General features: G+C 42.4%; 1 protein-coding gene, 1 long non-coding RNA gene and 1 other non-coding gene across 6 annotated transcripts in view; 1 reads left to right on the plus strand and 2 right to left on the minus strand.

Annotated features, from left to right (window-relative positions):
* The window catches only part of LOC123505542 (neuronal acetylcholine receptor subunit alpha-7-like), a 429,580-nt gene that overhangs the window by 76,068 nt on the left and 336,012 nt on the right, over positions 1-17,500 (minus strand). The window lies entirely within an intron of this gene.
* Positions 1-17,500, plus strand: part of LOC123505543 — a 101,301-nt gene that overhangs the window by 8,511 nt on the left and 75,290 nt on the right. The gene's annotated exons all lie outside the window — the stretch shown is intronic.
* Trnav-cac lies at positions 1,028-1,101 on the minus strand. Its single transcript has one exon. It is a non-coding gene; the product is annotated as a tRNA-Val (tRNA).

Genomic DNA, 17,500 nt, shown 5'->3' on the forward strand with positions numbered 1-17,500 from the left:
TTACAACCCTTTGATATACTTCATCAGGTCCTGGTGACTTGAATTTCTTTAGTTTATCTATCTCCTGTTCTACCATCGCCTTAGTTATATGAATATCTGTCAGCTATTCACTATCCTCTGTCCTAAATATCTGTTCGCTATCTGGGATTTCCTGTGTGTTCTCCTGGGTGAAGATAGTTAAAAAATACTCGTTCATAATTCTACTAATCTCTTCCGCAGAACTAGCCATTTCCCCATTTGTTGTCCTTAATGGACCTATTTCTTCTATACTTTTCGTCTTGTATAGCTGAAAAACCCTTGGGGTCCATCTTTGCTTGGCTGGCTACCCTCAACTCATATTCGCTTCTAGCTTTCCTTCGTTAACCTCTTGACTGTTCTTACTAATTCATGGTATAGTGGCCTTATATATATTCCTTTTTTGCCCTATACATCGTTTTAATCCGTCTGTCAAACACTTAGGGTCATTGCTTTGTGATTTTATTGTTTTATAAGGAATGTTGGCTATCTGATCGTGTAATTCACCTCGGTCGTCTGCTGGTCACCCAGCCAGTCTTCCCCATTACGGAGCGAGCTCAGAGCTCATAGACCGATCTTCGGGTAGGACTGAGACCACAACACACTCCACACACCGGGAAAGCGAGGCCACAACCCCTCGAGTTACATCCCGTACTTATTTACTACTAGGTGAACAGGGGCCACACATTAAGAGGTTGCCCCATTTGTCTCGCCGCGCCGGGATTCGAACCCGGCCCTCTCGATTGTGAGTGTGTGTGTGTGTGTGTGTGTGTGTGTGTGTGTGTGTGTGTAATTCACTCACTGTTTGATCTGCTGCAGTCTCTGACGAGACAGCCAGACGTTACCCTACGGAACGAGCTCAGAGCTCATTGTTTCCGATCTTCGGATAGGCCTGAGACCAGACACACACCACACACCGAGACAACAAGGTCACAACTTCTCGATTTACATCCCGTACCTACTCACTGCTAGGTGAACAGGAAGACTTGAAAGGAGACACACTCAAATATCTCCACCCGGCGGGGGAATCGAACCCCGGTCCTCTGGCTTGTGAAGCCAGCGCTCTAACCACTGAGCTACCGGGCGTGTGTGTGTGTGTGCGTGAGTGCATGTTCGTATGTGCGTATGTGTGTGTGTGTGTGTGTGTAGTGTAATTCACCACCACGGTCGTCTGCTGGTCACCCAGCCAGCCTTTCCCATTACGGAGCGAGCTCAGAGCTCATTGACCGATCTTCGGATAGGACTGAGACTACATCACACTCCACACACCGGGAAAGCGAGGCTACAATCCCTCGAGTTACATCCCGTACCTACTGTATTTACTGCTAGGTGAACAGGGACAACACATTGAGAGGCTTGCCCATTTGCCTCGCCGCTTTCCGGGATTCGAACCCGGACCCTCTCGGGTGTGAGCCGAGCGTGCTAACCACTACACTACGCTGTGTGTGTGATTCACTGTTTGATCTGCTGCAGTCTCTGACGAGACAGCCAGAAGTTACCCTACGGAACGAGCTCAGAGCTCATTATTTCCGATCTTCGTATAGGCCTGAGACCAGGCACACACCGGGACAACAAGGTCACAACTCCTCGATTTACATTCCGTACCTACTCACTGCTAGGTGAACAGGGGCTACACGTGAAAGGAGACAACCTTAATATCTCCACTCGGCCGGGGAATCGAACCCCGGTCCTTTGGCTTGTGGAGCCAGCGCTTTAACCACTGAGCTACCGGGGTGTGTGTGTGTGTGTGTGTGTGTGTGTGTGTGTGTGTGTGTGTGTGTGTGTGTATTTACTTTTGATCTAGTATTTTTCAGTAGTATACAGCCACATTTTCTTCTTTAACAGTGATATCGCATTTTTCATTACGAGTCGTGGGCTGCCGTATAATTTTGATATATCATTTAGTCTTCATTTTACTTTTTATTGTAATGCATGCTCTCAACTTAGTAAAGTGACCGAATTTAATTAAATGAATAGCTGTCGGTTATTGAACCAAGAAATATGAATTATAACTAAGCTTTTGATAGTTATTATTTTGTATTGCTGACTATATAATGGTACATGAACCTAATTACTAATATATATCTAAGAGGAGCCTCTAATGAGGTAGGTACCTTAGACTAGATCCAGCTTTAATGTTGTGCGTCATTTTTTGTAAATATAAATTTCCGGGGCTTTTTATTAAACTTGAATTTGACAAGTAGGTAAAGTGGCCTACCTTGTCCGACATGTCTGGGCTGGCGCGCAACAGAGAGGATAGTGCTCAGGCAGTATTATTAAAGCCTCACTAGTAAGAAATCAGCATAATACGTCTTTTGGTAGCAACGTTTTTAGAAAGATGTGGAGAGAATTTTCATTCTGTAAATGAGTTAACTCCGCCATCTGCGGGAAAGAGCTGCCAGTGTTCCGCTGGCTGGGAACCCTTCTTGGCCTACTATTCACAAACATGTTTACTTTGCAAGACGCACAGTCTTAATTAGAAGAGCCTACAAAAGAGCACCTACGCACAATGGCTCCCAGCACGTAATTATTCTCTGCGAACGCGAGTAGTCACCACCCTGCGCGACCAGATCCAAGCTACCTAAGCCCTCAGGACCAAACCTTCCCTCCCCCAACCAAATGCCCTCCACAAACACACACCTTCACACCCAGCACACAGACCAGCCTGCTTCACCCCAAACCTCTCTCAAACTCTCTCATTCGCCATCCATCACGGCCCTTAGTTTGCCTACACCTCTCAGCCTGTGTGCACCCTCTGTATACAACTTCCCGCGCCCTCAGTGTCGTCCAAGATCACTCCGCATACTACTTGACACCCATGCACGTCTGTTGCTGGATGTGAGGTTTCCACACAAACACAAACATATAGTAGGATACACCGCCAGATGCCTCCACGCATCCTTATATAGGATGCATCCTCGCACTCATTCACTTCATTATTACGTATTCTCCTTTTTCATCAGATGTTTTATGATGAGTAACTGTTTCTGTAATTTTTCGTGCACTCCCTCACGCGCCTCGTTCCCTGCACTCCCTTATTAGCAGTTCACTGCCACCGAATATTGATTATAGTATGCGGAACAGTATGGTACTCCCATAATGTTTTGGCCATCGCTATATCATGATAAATATGTAATGCGATTCTGTGATAGAAGAATGAACATTTCCCTTGTTTTTTTTCTATGTAAAGAGTTAATAGAGAGAGAGAGAGAGAGAGAGAGAGAGAGAGAGAGAGAGAGAGAGAGAGAGAGAGAGAGAGAGAGAGAGAGAGAGAGAGAGAGAGAGAGAGAGAGAGAGAGAGAATGAGAGAGAGAGAGAGAGAGAGAGAGAGAGAGAGAGAGAGAGAGAGAGAGAGAGAGAGAGAGAGAGAGAGAGAGAGAGAGAGAGAGAGAGAGAGAGAGAGAGAGAGAGAGAGAGAGAGAGTAGTAGTAGTAGTAGTAGTAGTAGTAGTAGTAATAGTAGTAGTAGTAATAGTAGTAGTAGTAGTAATAGTAGTAGTAGTAGTAGTAGTAGTAGTAGTAGTAGTAATAGTAATAGTAGTAGTAATAGTAGTAGTAGTAGTAGTAACAGTAGTAGTAGCTGTATGAAGAGTTATCGATGTTGCTGCTGCTGCTATTATTATTCCGTGTTGTGAAATCTGTTGGTGCACCACTCGGTTAAAGTGGCAATCACAGGTAGGATAAATGGCTTTCATGTGAGTGACATGATGATTGCGCACAATGTTCAACGCTCATCCTCTTCTTCATTAGCACTAGAAACATCCTTAGCATCACCATCACCAACAGCAACAATAACAAGATCTCTAACAATAGCAACACAATAACAACAGCATCAACACCTATAACAACAACAACAACGATAACAATAGCAGTCTACAACAGCAGGGGCATTGAGACGAGGCCGGGGAGTGCAAGGTTGAGGTTTAGGTGCGCTGCTTCACGTCACAAGCTATTAGCCGTTTTCCGTGTATAAGTGTGTATTTTGGTGCCACTCACATAACCACTAATCTTAGCTCAGATTGCCTCCCTAACAAAGTGGTGCCCCAAGAGTTAATAACATGGACCTTAATTAAGAGGTACCAATATAACCTAACATTGCCAATTACCGCACGCAAACACAAGAGGTGCTCCCCATGTAGATTGCGAGTGTGATGACGTGTATTGCGTCATATAAGCGAAACAAGAACCAAACAACGAAAGTATGGTATCATTACCGCCATGGAAGATACCACCACCATTGTTACCATCACCGCAGCCGCTTCTACCACTGCCACCACTACCACCTGTGATGGATAGTGCGGTCTGATCTGGCTCAATTTATGGTCGAGGGAGTGCCGGAAGCTGCCGCGGGAACCGACCTTCCACCACCATGGGGGCCACGGAGCCTTGGTTTGTGAGTACGGATTGGAACGTGGCGGTAAAGCAGATGAGGGAGAGCTGATAATCTTACCTAAAACATTAAGGAAGAAGTTTATGGCTGTGAAGCTGTCGATAAAGTTCATGGGGAGAAGAGATCCAGCTCCCTTTCCATCCCTCAGCTGATAGGGAGAAGTGGTAAGGAAGGGATAAAGGGATAAAAAAAGAAAGAGGCCAATTTTTCACAGGCGCTCAGATAGGGCGAGGCCTGGACCAGCGGAGGGCAAAGGCCGGGGTCTTACCAAAGCTAGGTAAAAAGGAAAAAAAAAAAAAAAAACGTTTTCCATCTCATCCTTGTTTTTGTTTTATTTTGTTAGTGTGTGTGTGTGTGTGTGTGTGTGTGTGTGTGTGTGTGTGTGTGTGTGTGTCATCGTTATTTCGCTTCCGAATTACTGCGATTATAATAATTTATAAAGTCAGCAAGATTCTTGCGTCAGCGTTTTGATTAATGGTGACACTTTTGGAGTGCATATCTTTGTCTGGGTGTACGAACACGTGCATGCTCGTCGTGTTATGTCATATGCATAATTGTTTTGAAATGTATGCTAATTTTTGCAGCCATTACGCTCTCATTAAGGAATTAGGCTTTGTGTTTTTGTGAGCTATTTTCTTTGTACTAGTGCTCTTTTCTGATGCTAATTTTTTTTTTTTTGTGTGTGTGTTTGTGTGTGTGTGGCTTGTTGCTATTGCTATTACAATAACTACTAATACCATAATCATGCCGTGTTTACTAGTGGTATTGCCAACACGCTATCACCATCTTCATCATTAGCGATCACCATCATTGTCATCATTTTTAGTGTTATTATATTGATGAGCGTAGATGTCGCACTCGTTCATTATTACCGTCATTATCACCGTTATCACAGAAGTTTCCAACGTAATCACTGTGGCCATAACTGTTCTGCTCCGTGGTCTTCGTTGTGCTATTCTGAAAGTAATTCGTGACCCGGTTTTGAAGGTAACAGACAGGTGGGCGTGACGCAGACAGACAGGTATCAAAGCTGCTTTAAAATTGCTGATTATAATTTTAATCAGTAATGTATTCTTCATGATTTTCCTGATGAATCATAATTTTAGTAATCATAATGGGAATGATAATTACGGTTCATTATGCGGGTTGTAATGATGATGATGATGGTGGTGGTGGTGGTGGTGTCAGTAATAGCAATAATATCATAACTAATGTTAATAATAAGGATGATGATAATATTATTGGTAATGGTAATAATGATGGGTAGTAGTAGTAGTAGTAGTAGTAGTAGTAGAAGTAATAATAATAAAAATAATGATAATAATGCCTTCTAATAATAATGATAATAGTAATAATAATAATAATAATAATAATAATGATAATGCCTTCTCGCGCGCGCGCGCACACACACACACACACACACACACACACACACACACACACACACACACACACACACTGTTGTTGAGTCTCCCCTTAATGAGAACAATTTCACTGATTCCTGATGCAAATTTGAGGCTGATGTGCAATGTTTACGTATTTGAGTTTGTTTTGCATGAAGATGCTTTCCACACGTATATTGTGCACCATAACAGTAATGCACGGGGGCTGGAGTATCACTAGTCATTAGTTTGAGATATATGTGCAATAAAAGTTAAATGAATGAGAGTTGTTAAAAGTGAATTGCAGGAAAAGAACGTTTATTCAATATTTTATGGAGTCTATAAAATTTTCGTATGACATTGACTCGTAGTAATAATTTTTATTTTCCGTATACCGAGGCATTTTCACACAAACTTTAGGTCTGTGAATGTAACGTATAGTAGCATCGCTTCAACGTTGATGAGGTGCTTTCATGCAAGGGTATACTTTGCATTTTAAAATACACCAATGGGCAAAAGAAGTAATTTAGTAGTTTAAACATTTTCATCAAGCTTTAAGAAAAAACCTTCATAATCATTGCAATAATGACACTAGGTTCTGAGATTTTAAGTATTAAAGAATTTAATTCCAAGACGCAAGAAACGGAAGGGAAGGTCGACTACGTGACACTTCCCTGTTTTGGTTACCTCCATTTTACATTTTCTGAAGCCTTATTATGAATTATATGTTATCAACATGTGTAAAATGAGAGTATCTAGAGAATATCTAGACAATGCTTTACTTTATTGACTTATCATGAGCAAGGCACCAAACGGGTTGTAAGGCTAGTGCAACTTTAATGATCCAGAGAAAGTGAACCAGCACTTTTAGTTTCTTCAGGGGCTCAAAGGATATCGCAGGGCCAAAACAAGTCTTAGCGAGGCGCTGGGTTCACGCGAGGTTAAGTACTTGTGTTGTTGGTGTTAGTATTGCTGCCGCTGCTGCTGCTGGAGGTGAGGTAGTATCATCTCTTGTCTGTTTAGATCTGTATCTGTATTATATATTATCAATCTATATCCGTATTTATCTGCAGTTTTATATTCCAGTTAAATTTTGGTAGGTAAAACTACTGGTACGATCAATTTGCGCTGAGTAAGAACAGGAGAGTAATGGACTCTGCAATCTGCGCGCTGAGTAAAGCTGGGCAGAGCAACACTGACAGGGCTGGCATTTCAGTGGTATGTTGTTAGACCGGGCGGTGACTCGGATCATCTGCTTGAATATCACCCGCCTTATCTTTAAAGGAAATGTGATGGGTCTAGTTGAGCTGTTTGCCAAGTTTTTTTTTTTTTTTTTTTGCTCCTGTTTCTTACCTTTTCGTTTTTAGCTTCAATACATTTTTCCAAGCCTATACAACCACAACTTCATAACTTAGTCTATTCGCCTCTGAAGTGCGATGCCTCTGAAATTGTTACTTACAGATGAACTTTATTAACCAGACATGATACAATGAAGGCAATGAAATGTTTCACTCTCTCTCTCTCTCTCTCTCTCTCTCTCTCTCTCTCTCTCTCTCTCTCTCTCTCTCTCTCTCTCTCTCTCTCTCTCTCTCTCTCTCTCTCTCTCTCTCTCTCTCTCTCTCTCTCTCTCTCTCTCTCTCTCTCTCTCTCTCTCTCTCTCTCTCTCTCTCTCTCTCTCTCTCTCTCTCTCTCTCTCTCTCTCTCTCTCTCTCTCTCTCTCTCTCTCTCTAAAAGATGTCATTGTGTTCTGCCGCACTCCTGGCGAGCTTGCACAAGTGCTCTGATAGAATTACAATACACGTTTTTTTTTTTCCACTTATGGCTTAGCGCTGATAAGTATATGTCGCTAAATACTGAATGTTTTAATTGATACCGTAGAAGTTTTCTTTTTTTTCATTAAAAATATCTTAGTAAAACTTGTATCATAATATTTTGTTAGGAACGTGATATCCAGTATAAAGAGCAACAACAGCAGCAGCAATGATAACGATAGCGATGACGATGAAAACACCAACAAAAACTAAAGAAAAATAATAATAAATAATAAATCAAAATACAAGCTTTGACTAAAGTACGTGTGTATTTGGATGTATTAAAAAGGTTAGAAAAAGAAGAAAAAAACAGCTGTGAGCGACTTTTTGTTTATGGTTACGTGCACATCACAACACCCTTGCTAGGACATTTTTTCCATCCGCTCCACTCTCCAGCTTTTGCCTCAGCGGCGAGGAACCCCCAACAGACCACCCTGAGCGACCGAAGAGCGTGAATGTGGCCATGTTTTACCTCTTATCCCTCTGCCCTCTTCCCTGTCAGCCCCTCGCATCCACCTTTTCCTTGTCCCACTCCCTTCTGTTCCTTCTTAGCCAGAGCTTTCCTGATGCTTCTCTTCTAGCGCCATCCTTGACCGTGCTTTTTCCTTCCTTCTTCTTTGGTGTTCTAACCTTTTACACCCTCCATGTGATTATCAATTTTATTAATGATATTATCTTTCTTGTATTGCTGCCACTGTTGTTGTTGCTGCTGCTAACTCTGCTGCTGTTGATGCTACTGCTGCTGTTGCTGCTACTGCTACTGCTACTGCTACTGCTGCTACTGCTACTACTACTACTACTACTACTGCTACTGCTACTGCTACTACTACTGCTACTGCTACTACTACTACTACTACTACTACTACTGTCATTGATCACCATCACTTGCAGCGCTGCTGCTGCCGCTGCTGCTGCTGCTGCTGCTGCTGCTGCTGCTGTTGCTGCTGCTGCTGCTGCTGCTGCTGCTGCTGCTGCTGCTGCTGCCACCACTGCTGCTGCTGCTGCTGCTGCTGCTGCTGCTGCTGCTGCTGCTGCTGCACCACCACCTGCTGCCTGCTGCTGCTGCCACTGCTGCTGCTGCTGCTGCACCACCTGCACCACCACTGCTGCCACTGCTGCTGCTGCACCACCACCACCACCACCACTGCTGCTGCTGCTGCCACCACTGCCACCACCACCACCACCACCACCACTACACTGCTACCACTGCTGCTGCTGCTACTACCTACTACTACTACTACTACTGCTGCTACTGCTACTACTGCTACCACTACTACTGGTAGTAGTAGCAGCAGCAGTAGCAGCAATAGCAACAGCAATAGTAGTAGCAGTAGCAGCAGTAGCAGAAGCAGCAGTAGCAGCAACAACAACAACATTACTGGCAGTGGTAGTAATATTGACATATCATTTTCCGTGTAGGTCATACTTTGTGGAAGGTTTCGGCCACAGACTGCTGCGGTTCGCTTCTCATCAACCACAAGCTGCTAATGAAAAGCTGACGAACCAAATTAAGTACATTAATTAAAGACAAGGACTGTATTATTACCCAGCTTGGAAATTAATGAATAGCTTAATTGGCTTCGGTAATTAACAAGGGTTCGTGTTATTCTACTGCACTCTCTCTCTCTCTCTCTCTCTCTCTCTCTCTCTCTCTCTCTCTCTCTCTCTCTCTCTCTCTCTCTCTCTCTCTCTCTCTCTCTCTCTCTCTCTCTCTCTCTCTCTCTCTCTCTCTCTCTCTCTCTCTCTCTCTCTCTCTCTCTCTCTCTCTCTCTCTCTCTCTCTCTCTCTCTCTCTCTCTCTCTCTGTCTCTGTGTGGTGTGTGGTGTGTGTGTGTGTGTGTGTGTGTGTGTGTGTGTGTGTGTGTGTGTGTGTGTGTGTGTGTGTGTGTGTGTGTGGTGTGTGTTGTGCGTGTGCGTGTGTGTGTGTGTATGGTTAGGTATTACCAGTAGAAGTCCCTAAAGAAATTTTCCATCCTTCTACGCGAGAGGTAGGATGGTGCCAATCCCTGGTAAATTCACCCTGGAAACTTCTTCATCTCGGCTCTCCACCTCTTGGCCTGTGAAGCGCAAGCAACAGGCTGATGGGAGTCACTTGAAACACCCGCTATACACCACCTAACTGACTTTACGTGTGTGTATGTGTGTGTCTACAATTTCACGTGCGCACACCCTCAATCTCTTGTGTGGAGTGATGATGGTCGGCCCAGGATCGTGTTGGCGTGTTGGTTCAGGAACGCTGGTTTTATGTTAGTGTTTGTAGTGCCACTTCGTGAATACCTAGCCAGCCAACTTCCTGTGCCTGTCTCCGCCTTTGTTGATCTGCCTTCCTGTGTGCACGTGTTTGTTTTTGTAGTCATTCATTCTTCCTTTCTTTTATCTGCCTCGCTCTTTGTATGTTTCTCTTTCAATACGCTTGCGCTAGGTTTGCTGTTCATTTTGTCCTGTCTCTCTCTCTCTCTCTCTCTCTCTCGTTCTATATCATGAGAAAAAGAAGTACATGTACATGATAATACATAAAATGACTGAAAACCACAAAGGAAGACTAAGTGGAGTAAAATGGAGTATTACAATAGCAAACGTCAAACGGATAAGGGGTAAAAAAGAAAAAATATGATAGAGAGAGAGAGAGAGAGAGAGAGAGAGAGAGAGAGAGAGAGAGAGAGAGAGAGAGAGAGAGAGAGAGAGAGAGAGAGAGAGAGAGAGACGAGGGTTGTGAGGGAGGATATTGCAGGACGGTGGAAGAAGTAAGAGAGAAAGTATGAAGGAAGGAGTGTGAGGGGAAGAGTGAAGCCTTTGAAGAGGGACGGAGGGAGGGAGGTGGAAGGAAGCAGGCGATGATGGTAAGGCTGGGAGAGAGAGAGAGAGAGAGAGAGAGAGAGAGAGAGAGAGAGAGAGAGAGAGAGAGAGAGAGAGAGAGAGAGAGAGAGAGAGAGAGAGAGAGAGAGAGAGAGAGAGCACTTTTCACACATATTCCGTTGTTTCATGAACATTTTCTTTACGACTAGTGCAATTCACTGATCTTCAGTGTCACCAACGCATCTAAAGACTGGTGCATGATCATGTGTTGACATGTACATTATGTGCTGCTTTCATATACTTTTTTGCCTCCCATACTATCACTTACATTATTTTCATTATTGCATAATTTTGATTCACGTATATCGGAAAGATTTAAAAAAAGAATCTTTTCACTCTTTGATTTACAGTCCTCGTCCACCATGTATTCATGTTCACAAATATGCGCTAAACCCAACTACTGATTGACATCAGCACTGGCATGTTGCACATTTTTGCACGACTCCACTAATATTCGCAGAGTGCTTGTGGTTTTGTGGACCATTTTATGTGTGGTTTGTACAATATTTGGCGAGGACGTCACTGTAGCTTCGTTTTTTTATGATTTTGCTTTGTGTTGCGTCTGCCACCAGTGTTGGCGACGCAGAAAATCTTGCTTCTTATCAAAAGAGTAAAATCGAGTTTTATTTATCACATTCTTGTGTTCTTTACAGACAGAGATAAGACAAAGTTTGTCCTTTTACACTCACTTGTCATCTGACAAACAGATAACAGCCTACCATTCGCAGTGCGTTGTCTTAAGTTTTCCATTGTTTTGTTATAAAGACCTTCGTACTTTCCAAAATTCCGTTGTTCATAGTATTTAGATTATTGGTATGAATACAGATAAATAAAGTGTGTGTGTGTGTGTGTGTGTGTGTGTGTGTGTGTGTGTGTGTGTGTGTGCATCTGTCTTGTCATAAGTCCGGATAAATTTCGCAGTTCATGATTTCTTTCAGAAAAAGAGTGATATCTCAAGATGCGAGTCACCGCTGCCATCAAATTGTCCTCTTCCCTGACCTTCCATTTTTCCAGGACGTCCTGTCATCTAGTGAGTTTGTGAGCCATTTGCTGTGTGACCTGTTTGTTGTATGTGAACAGCGACCATTCCCAGTCCCAGATGTGCTCCTCTATTATCGGACGTGCCTCCCCCTTCCACCTCATTCACAGAGCTCAGCAGATAAGCTGCTTGTGTCAGATTGTGAAGGTTTCCACGGCCTAGAGAGAGAGAGAGAGAGAGAGAGAGAGAGACAGACAGACAGACAGACAGACAGACAGACAGACAGATTTAGATAGAGAGAGGGAGGGAGAGAGACGGTGGGGTGAGAGACTAAAAGAGTAATAGAGAAAAGGAGAGGGAAGAGTAAATGAATAGATAAATAGTGAAAAGTGGATACAAATAAATTTTTCTCTTTCAGTTACAGAGTAAAAACAGATAATGAAATAAGCTTCGAAACGTCTACCATTAAACTATTGAGTTTACAATGAAATATGATTGGATTATTCGTCTTTTGTTTAGCACTTCTTTTGTATAGAATAAAATTCCACTCTTACTTTATTTATCTTTGGTCTTTGATATTATTCATATAAAACCTGGCTTATAACTACCGCAGCGCTATTCTAGAGATATTTGTCTCAGCTTTTTCTTGTACCAGTAATATACAAGGAAATTGCGAAAACTGAAATCAGAGGTTTAAAAGAAAAATGTGAAAATTCTGGAGTGAGAGAACACGGTTTAGGGAGATATGAAATATTTCTTCGTGCGTTGGTATTCCCACATTAAACTTTATATGTAAATAAATGTGTATGATAACTTTCAAAACTACACTATTTCTAATAATTTAAAAGACTGAACATCTTAAATTACTGACATAATCGTCGATCATCCGACTGTGCCTTTACTTTCTACTATGTGGTTTGCCCGGCCAGTTACCACACAAGCTTAAATAAGGATTCTCTACAGGTTTTTGGAGTAGGTTACAGTCACGTCATAGGAATTTCATTTATGTAATCAGGAGTACAAGAATTTGAAATCTGGTAACAAAAGATAATAGTTTCATTTGAAAGTTTTTGTTTTTTCTAAGTTAGGGTTGTCAACAAGTATCACGAAACAATCCTTATTTAAGCTTTTGCTTCGGTCATGGTGTGTAACTTCCAGGTATCCATGATGCTTTTCGAAAAATTTCAGTCATGTTGTACTAAGCATATAATTATATCTGTAATCCTGCCTTGGATGTGAATGCTGGACCAGGAATCCCAGGATTTACTCTTGAAACTATTGTAATTCTGTAATCGTCATTTTTTATTCAAAATTACTGGAAATAAAGTAAATAAGACGGATACTTAAAACCAGATTGTGTCTTGATTAGGCCCCAAAACTATTCAAAAGAACTCTAACGCAAATCTGAGTAAACGTTTGGGCTTACGGTGTTGTTAATAAGAGAAAATGTCCAGCAGGAAAATATTCATTAATTTGTTTCCTTCCTGGACCGCTTAACAAATCCAAATTAGAAATTTAATTGGCAACCTAGAGGAAGTTACTGCCAGATTGATAACTTAATTTTTAAAAATGGACGAATACGCGGCGGGAAATATTCAGACCGCAACACCGTGGCTTGTCTTTCATCTTTAATGGAGATGTTGGACTCGCTAGATGGACGATTCTCTCTCTCTCTCTCTCTCTCTCTCTCTCTCTCTCTCTCTCTCTCTCTCTCTCTCTCTCTCTCTCTCTCTCTCTCTCTCTCTCTCTCTCTCTCTCTCTCTCTCTCTCTCTCTCTCTCTCTCTCTCTCTCTCTCTCTCTCTCTCTCTCTCTCTCTCTCTCTCTCTCTCTCTCTCTCTCTCTCTCTCTCTCTCTCTCTCTCTCTCTCTCTCTCTCTCTCTCATCTCTCTCTCTCTCTCTCTCTCTCTCTCTCTCTCTCTCTCTCTCTCTCTCTCTCTCTTCTCTTTCTTCTCTTTCTCATTCTTTCTCATTCTCTCTCTTTCTCATTCTCTCTCTCTTTCTCATTCTCTCTCTCTCTTTCTCATTCTCTCTCTTTCTCATTCTCTCTCTCTCTCTCTCTCTCTCTCTCTCTCTCTCTCTCTCTCTCTCTCTCTCTCTCTCTCTCTCTCTCTCTCTCTCTCTCTCTCTCTCTCTCTCTCTCTCTCTCTCTCTCTCTCTCTCATTCTCTCTCTCTCTCTCTCTCTCTCTCTCTCTCTCTCTCTCTCTCTCTCTCTCTCTCTCTCTCTCTCTCTCTCTCTCTCTCTCTCTCTCTCTCTCTCTCTCTCTCTCTCTCTCTCTCTCTCTCTCTCTCTCTCTCTCTCTCTCTCTCTCTCTCTCGTGTTTGATAGTGATTAGCTTTTTGTATTCTGCAACAGAAATGGAGTTACATTGTTTTGTTTTGTGAAACGCAAAGTAGATCTCAGGAAAGAGTTGTTTCTTCCTTCAGTATTGGATATCGCGAAGGTTCGGGTGAGTGGCCGAATCGCAAGGGGTGTCGTAAATCCTGCTTTGGAACACTCGTAAAGCCCGGGGCTCACTCTGCCATATGATCCCGCAGCTTACCAACGGAGAAGATAAAACTGTCAACCTGTCATTGCCTAATAGATTAAAAAAACGGTATGTGAAACTAATCTCGTGAGTTAATTTTGATTTTTGTTAAAGTTCTAACCCTTTCCACATTCGTAACTTCAAGCTAACTTAAAGGACAGAATTTATATGAATTAGGGCACTTTGGCTCTTGTCTACGCTCAGGAATGGATTTTAGGGGCATGCTGTTGATAGGAGTATTGATTTAGGGATTACAAAAATGCTTTTCTTTTTCACAACATTTGCATCTATTACATTTTCCGGCTTGTCTGTATGTCTGCCGGCATGATTCTACGTGAAGCTGTACTTTTTTCTTCTTATTTATATGTAGAATTTCGTTCATTTTATTAGAGCAATCAATCTTCAACATACATGGAAACGTACACGAATGAATGCACGCACACACGTGCCCTTGCATGCAACTCCCCTCCTGTGTGATGGCTCGCTGCGCTTACTCCTTTCCACCTTTCTGTCCATGTCGATTCCACCCCACATGGAAAGAAACTGAGTAAAAATACCAGTCCATAAAGCTGTATTTAAAATGGAGAGGGCAGTGCAACTGCACTGTCATTGGTTGTGTAAAAAGAGTCGGAAAGAATGTTTCATGTTACGAGAGATGTGAGAAACAAAGGCAATTACTGGGACCACCCTAAGGACAGGAATTGCCCGACGCATGTCCACGAAAGTAAGACAAGGGTGACGGGACAAGAGGGGGCTATCCGTTGCAAGACGTCAATTTGTCTTGACGAGAGTCTGTGCAGTAAATAGCCCACACACACAACGGTTCAAGAACAACAAGGCAAGGCACTATTAAACATTATGCTTATATTTCGTTACACAATTATACTTGCTGAAAATTGAAATGAAAGAGTTGACGTATAACATTACTGCGATTATTAACCAAGAGGGCTTTTGGAGTGCGGTATATTGTGTTTGAAATTCAAGCTGTTCTATTTTCATGAATAAGGTCATATTTAATTTTACAAAGCCACAAATTATATCAAAACACGTTTCATTGTAACATATCGTCCACAGAAAAAGATAGAATAAAAAGAAACAAACCTTGAGCGTCTTCATAACATTTGTCATGGCATGGGTAGGCAGAAGTGAAGACGTCTTATTTGTCATGATATGGTGTCATTGCCTCGTCTGTTGATTCAAGTTCTCTTAATTTTTATTTTATGAGCTTATATTGTGTTTGTGTTTAGTAGCAACTTACAAGAGGTTCCGTTTTGTACTTCTTTAGAAAGAAGAAAGTACAGTGGAACCATGCGTGCTTTGGGGTCCGAGGGGTCTCCAAGCGCACGGGTTCGAATCCTGTCCACGGTCCGAGTGTAGGTTGGGCTTCCTCACTCGGGGCAACGGTTTCCTAGCGGGTGGGCTTTAAGATAGGAGGTACCCTAAAAAGTATCCCCTTTACCCCATAAATTCCCGTGAAAAGCCCACATGGTATAAATAAAAAAAAAAAAAAGGAAACGGAAAAGAGTGTGTGTGTGTGTGTGTGTGTGTGTGTGTACATTTTTTTTTTCCATCAGCATTAGTAGACCATGAAGCAAGTGATCAATAGTATATAAAAGAAAAAGTGGCAATGATTGGTGGCTCGTCCTCTTAACCACCTCTCCTTTTTCAGCACTCGTCTCTCTAGGTTTTTTTGTTTTCCCACGAATGGAACTTTCCATTTACATTTTAATTGCCGTGAAATTCTTAATCAAGGTATAATTGAGATGTGGCCTTCCCGTGCCCCTTGTTTTTCCCCGAAGCATTACTCGTAAATTGTGTCAGTAAAACACTTCTTCCTCAAGTATCTTAGGCTTCACACAAATCATTGCAAAACTACACACATTATATTAATGTGACATGTATGTAATCTTATGTTTGTTAAAGGAGAAACGGTGGAGCCTTCTCGCAGCATTGTGATACGGAATAATGTTCGTGCAGGATTTCCCATTGCAGACAGTGAAATGTTCCCACCGATCATTCTTGACTCGGGGCACATTCACTTTAATGAAGTTTGCCATAAAATTGATCACTAGCAGAGGCAGCGATATTCATTCTCCTATACTATCGTTATCGGACCAACTAAACACTTTTGCTCGATACAGCTTTAAGCTGCCTGGTTGGTTCGATTTTCCTCCCCTGAAACAAACACACACACACACACACACACACACACACTCTCTCTCTCTCTCTCTCTCTCTCTCTCTCTCGTCAGAGACTGCAGCAGATTAAACAGTGAAACACACACACACACACACACACACACACACACACACACACACACACACACACACACACACACACACATACACACACACGCGCGCACGGGTGGAGATATTTGGGTGTGTCTTCTTTCACGTGTAGCCCCTGTTCACCTAGCAGTGAGTAGGTACGGGATATAAATCGAGGAGTTGTGACCTTGTTGTCCCGGTGTGTGGTGTGTGCCTGGTCTCACGCCTATCCGAAGATCGAAAACAACGAGCTCTGAGCTCGTTCCGTAAGGTAACGTCTGGCTGTCTCGTCAGAGATTGCAGCAGATCAAACAGTGAAACACACACACACACACACACACACACACACACACACACACACACACACACACACACACACACACACACACACGCACACGCGCGCGTGCGCACGCTCAATGAGAGAGAGAGAGAGAGAGAGAGAGAGAGAGAGAGAGAGAGAGAGAGAGAGCTACCATTAAAACTTTCATGCCTAAACATTAGCAACATTGTTCTTAAAGTAAAAGATCAAATTACACCATGTTGTCATCAACACTGCAATTTAAACACATTTTTCGTTTTTGAGATTTCATAATTTAATTTATCTAGCATTATACTGAATTGAAATTAAGGTCTTCAAAATGAGAGAAGGAACGTGGAGCAGTGAGCGCAACAAAATAATGAGGAGTACTGTGATGATGACAGATGGCTGATTCCAGGTTGAAATGGAACAAGGCTGATGAAAAATAAGATTAGAGAACAAGATGAAAGAACATTCCCTGGAAAGAATGTGCACAGTCGAACAACACAAAACTAAAGAAAGCCTTTGTCCAGTGGTAGATCATCAATGGCTGTAACATACATACACACTGAAAACACAGTTCCGGCAAAATTTTGTCACGCTGACAAGATAGGCCAAGACAACCAGTCATCCTTAAGAGATCTCTTCCTCATTTTCTTCTGCAGATGACAAGTTCCCAGACTCGTCATCGAGATTGTAGCTGCAGAAATATTTTTTCTTGTACGTTAACACACCAGTGCGTACAAACTAGACTATACCCAGCAGCACGAGAGGGCTGATATAATTACAAATTCATATGATAGGTATAGGTATGGGCATATAAATAACGTTACATACACGTTGAGGTGGCTTGCATTTAAACATCTTGGGACGCTAACAGAGAGAGAGAGAGAGAGAGAGAGAGAGAGAGAGAGAGAGAGAGAGAGAGAGAGAGAGAGAGAGAGAGAACAGAATGCAGATGAAAAAAAACAACACTT

The sequence above is a fragment of the Portunus trituberculatus genome, chromosome 18 (assembly GCF_017591435.1).
Source record: "Portunus trituberculatus isolate SZX2019 chromosome 18, ASM1759143v1, whole genome shotgun sequence".
Taxonomy (NCBI): Eukaryota; Metazoa; Arthropoda; class Malacostraca; order Decapoda; family Portunidae; genus Portunus; species Portunus trituberculatus.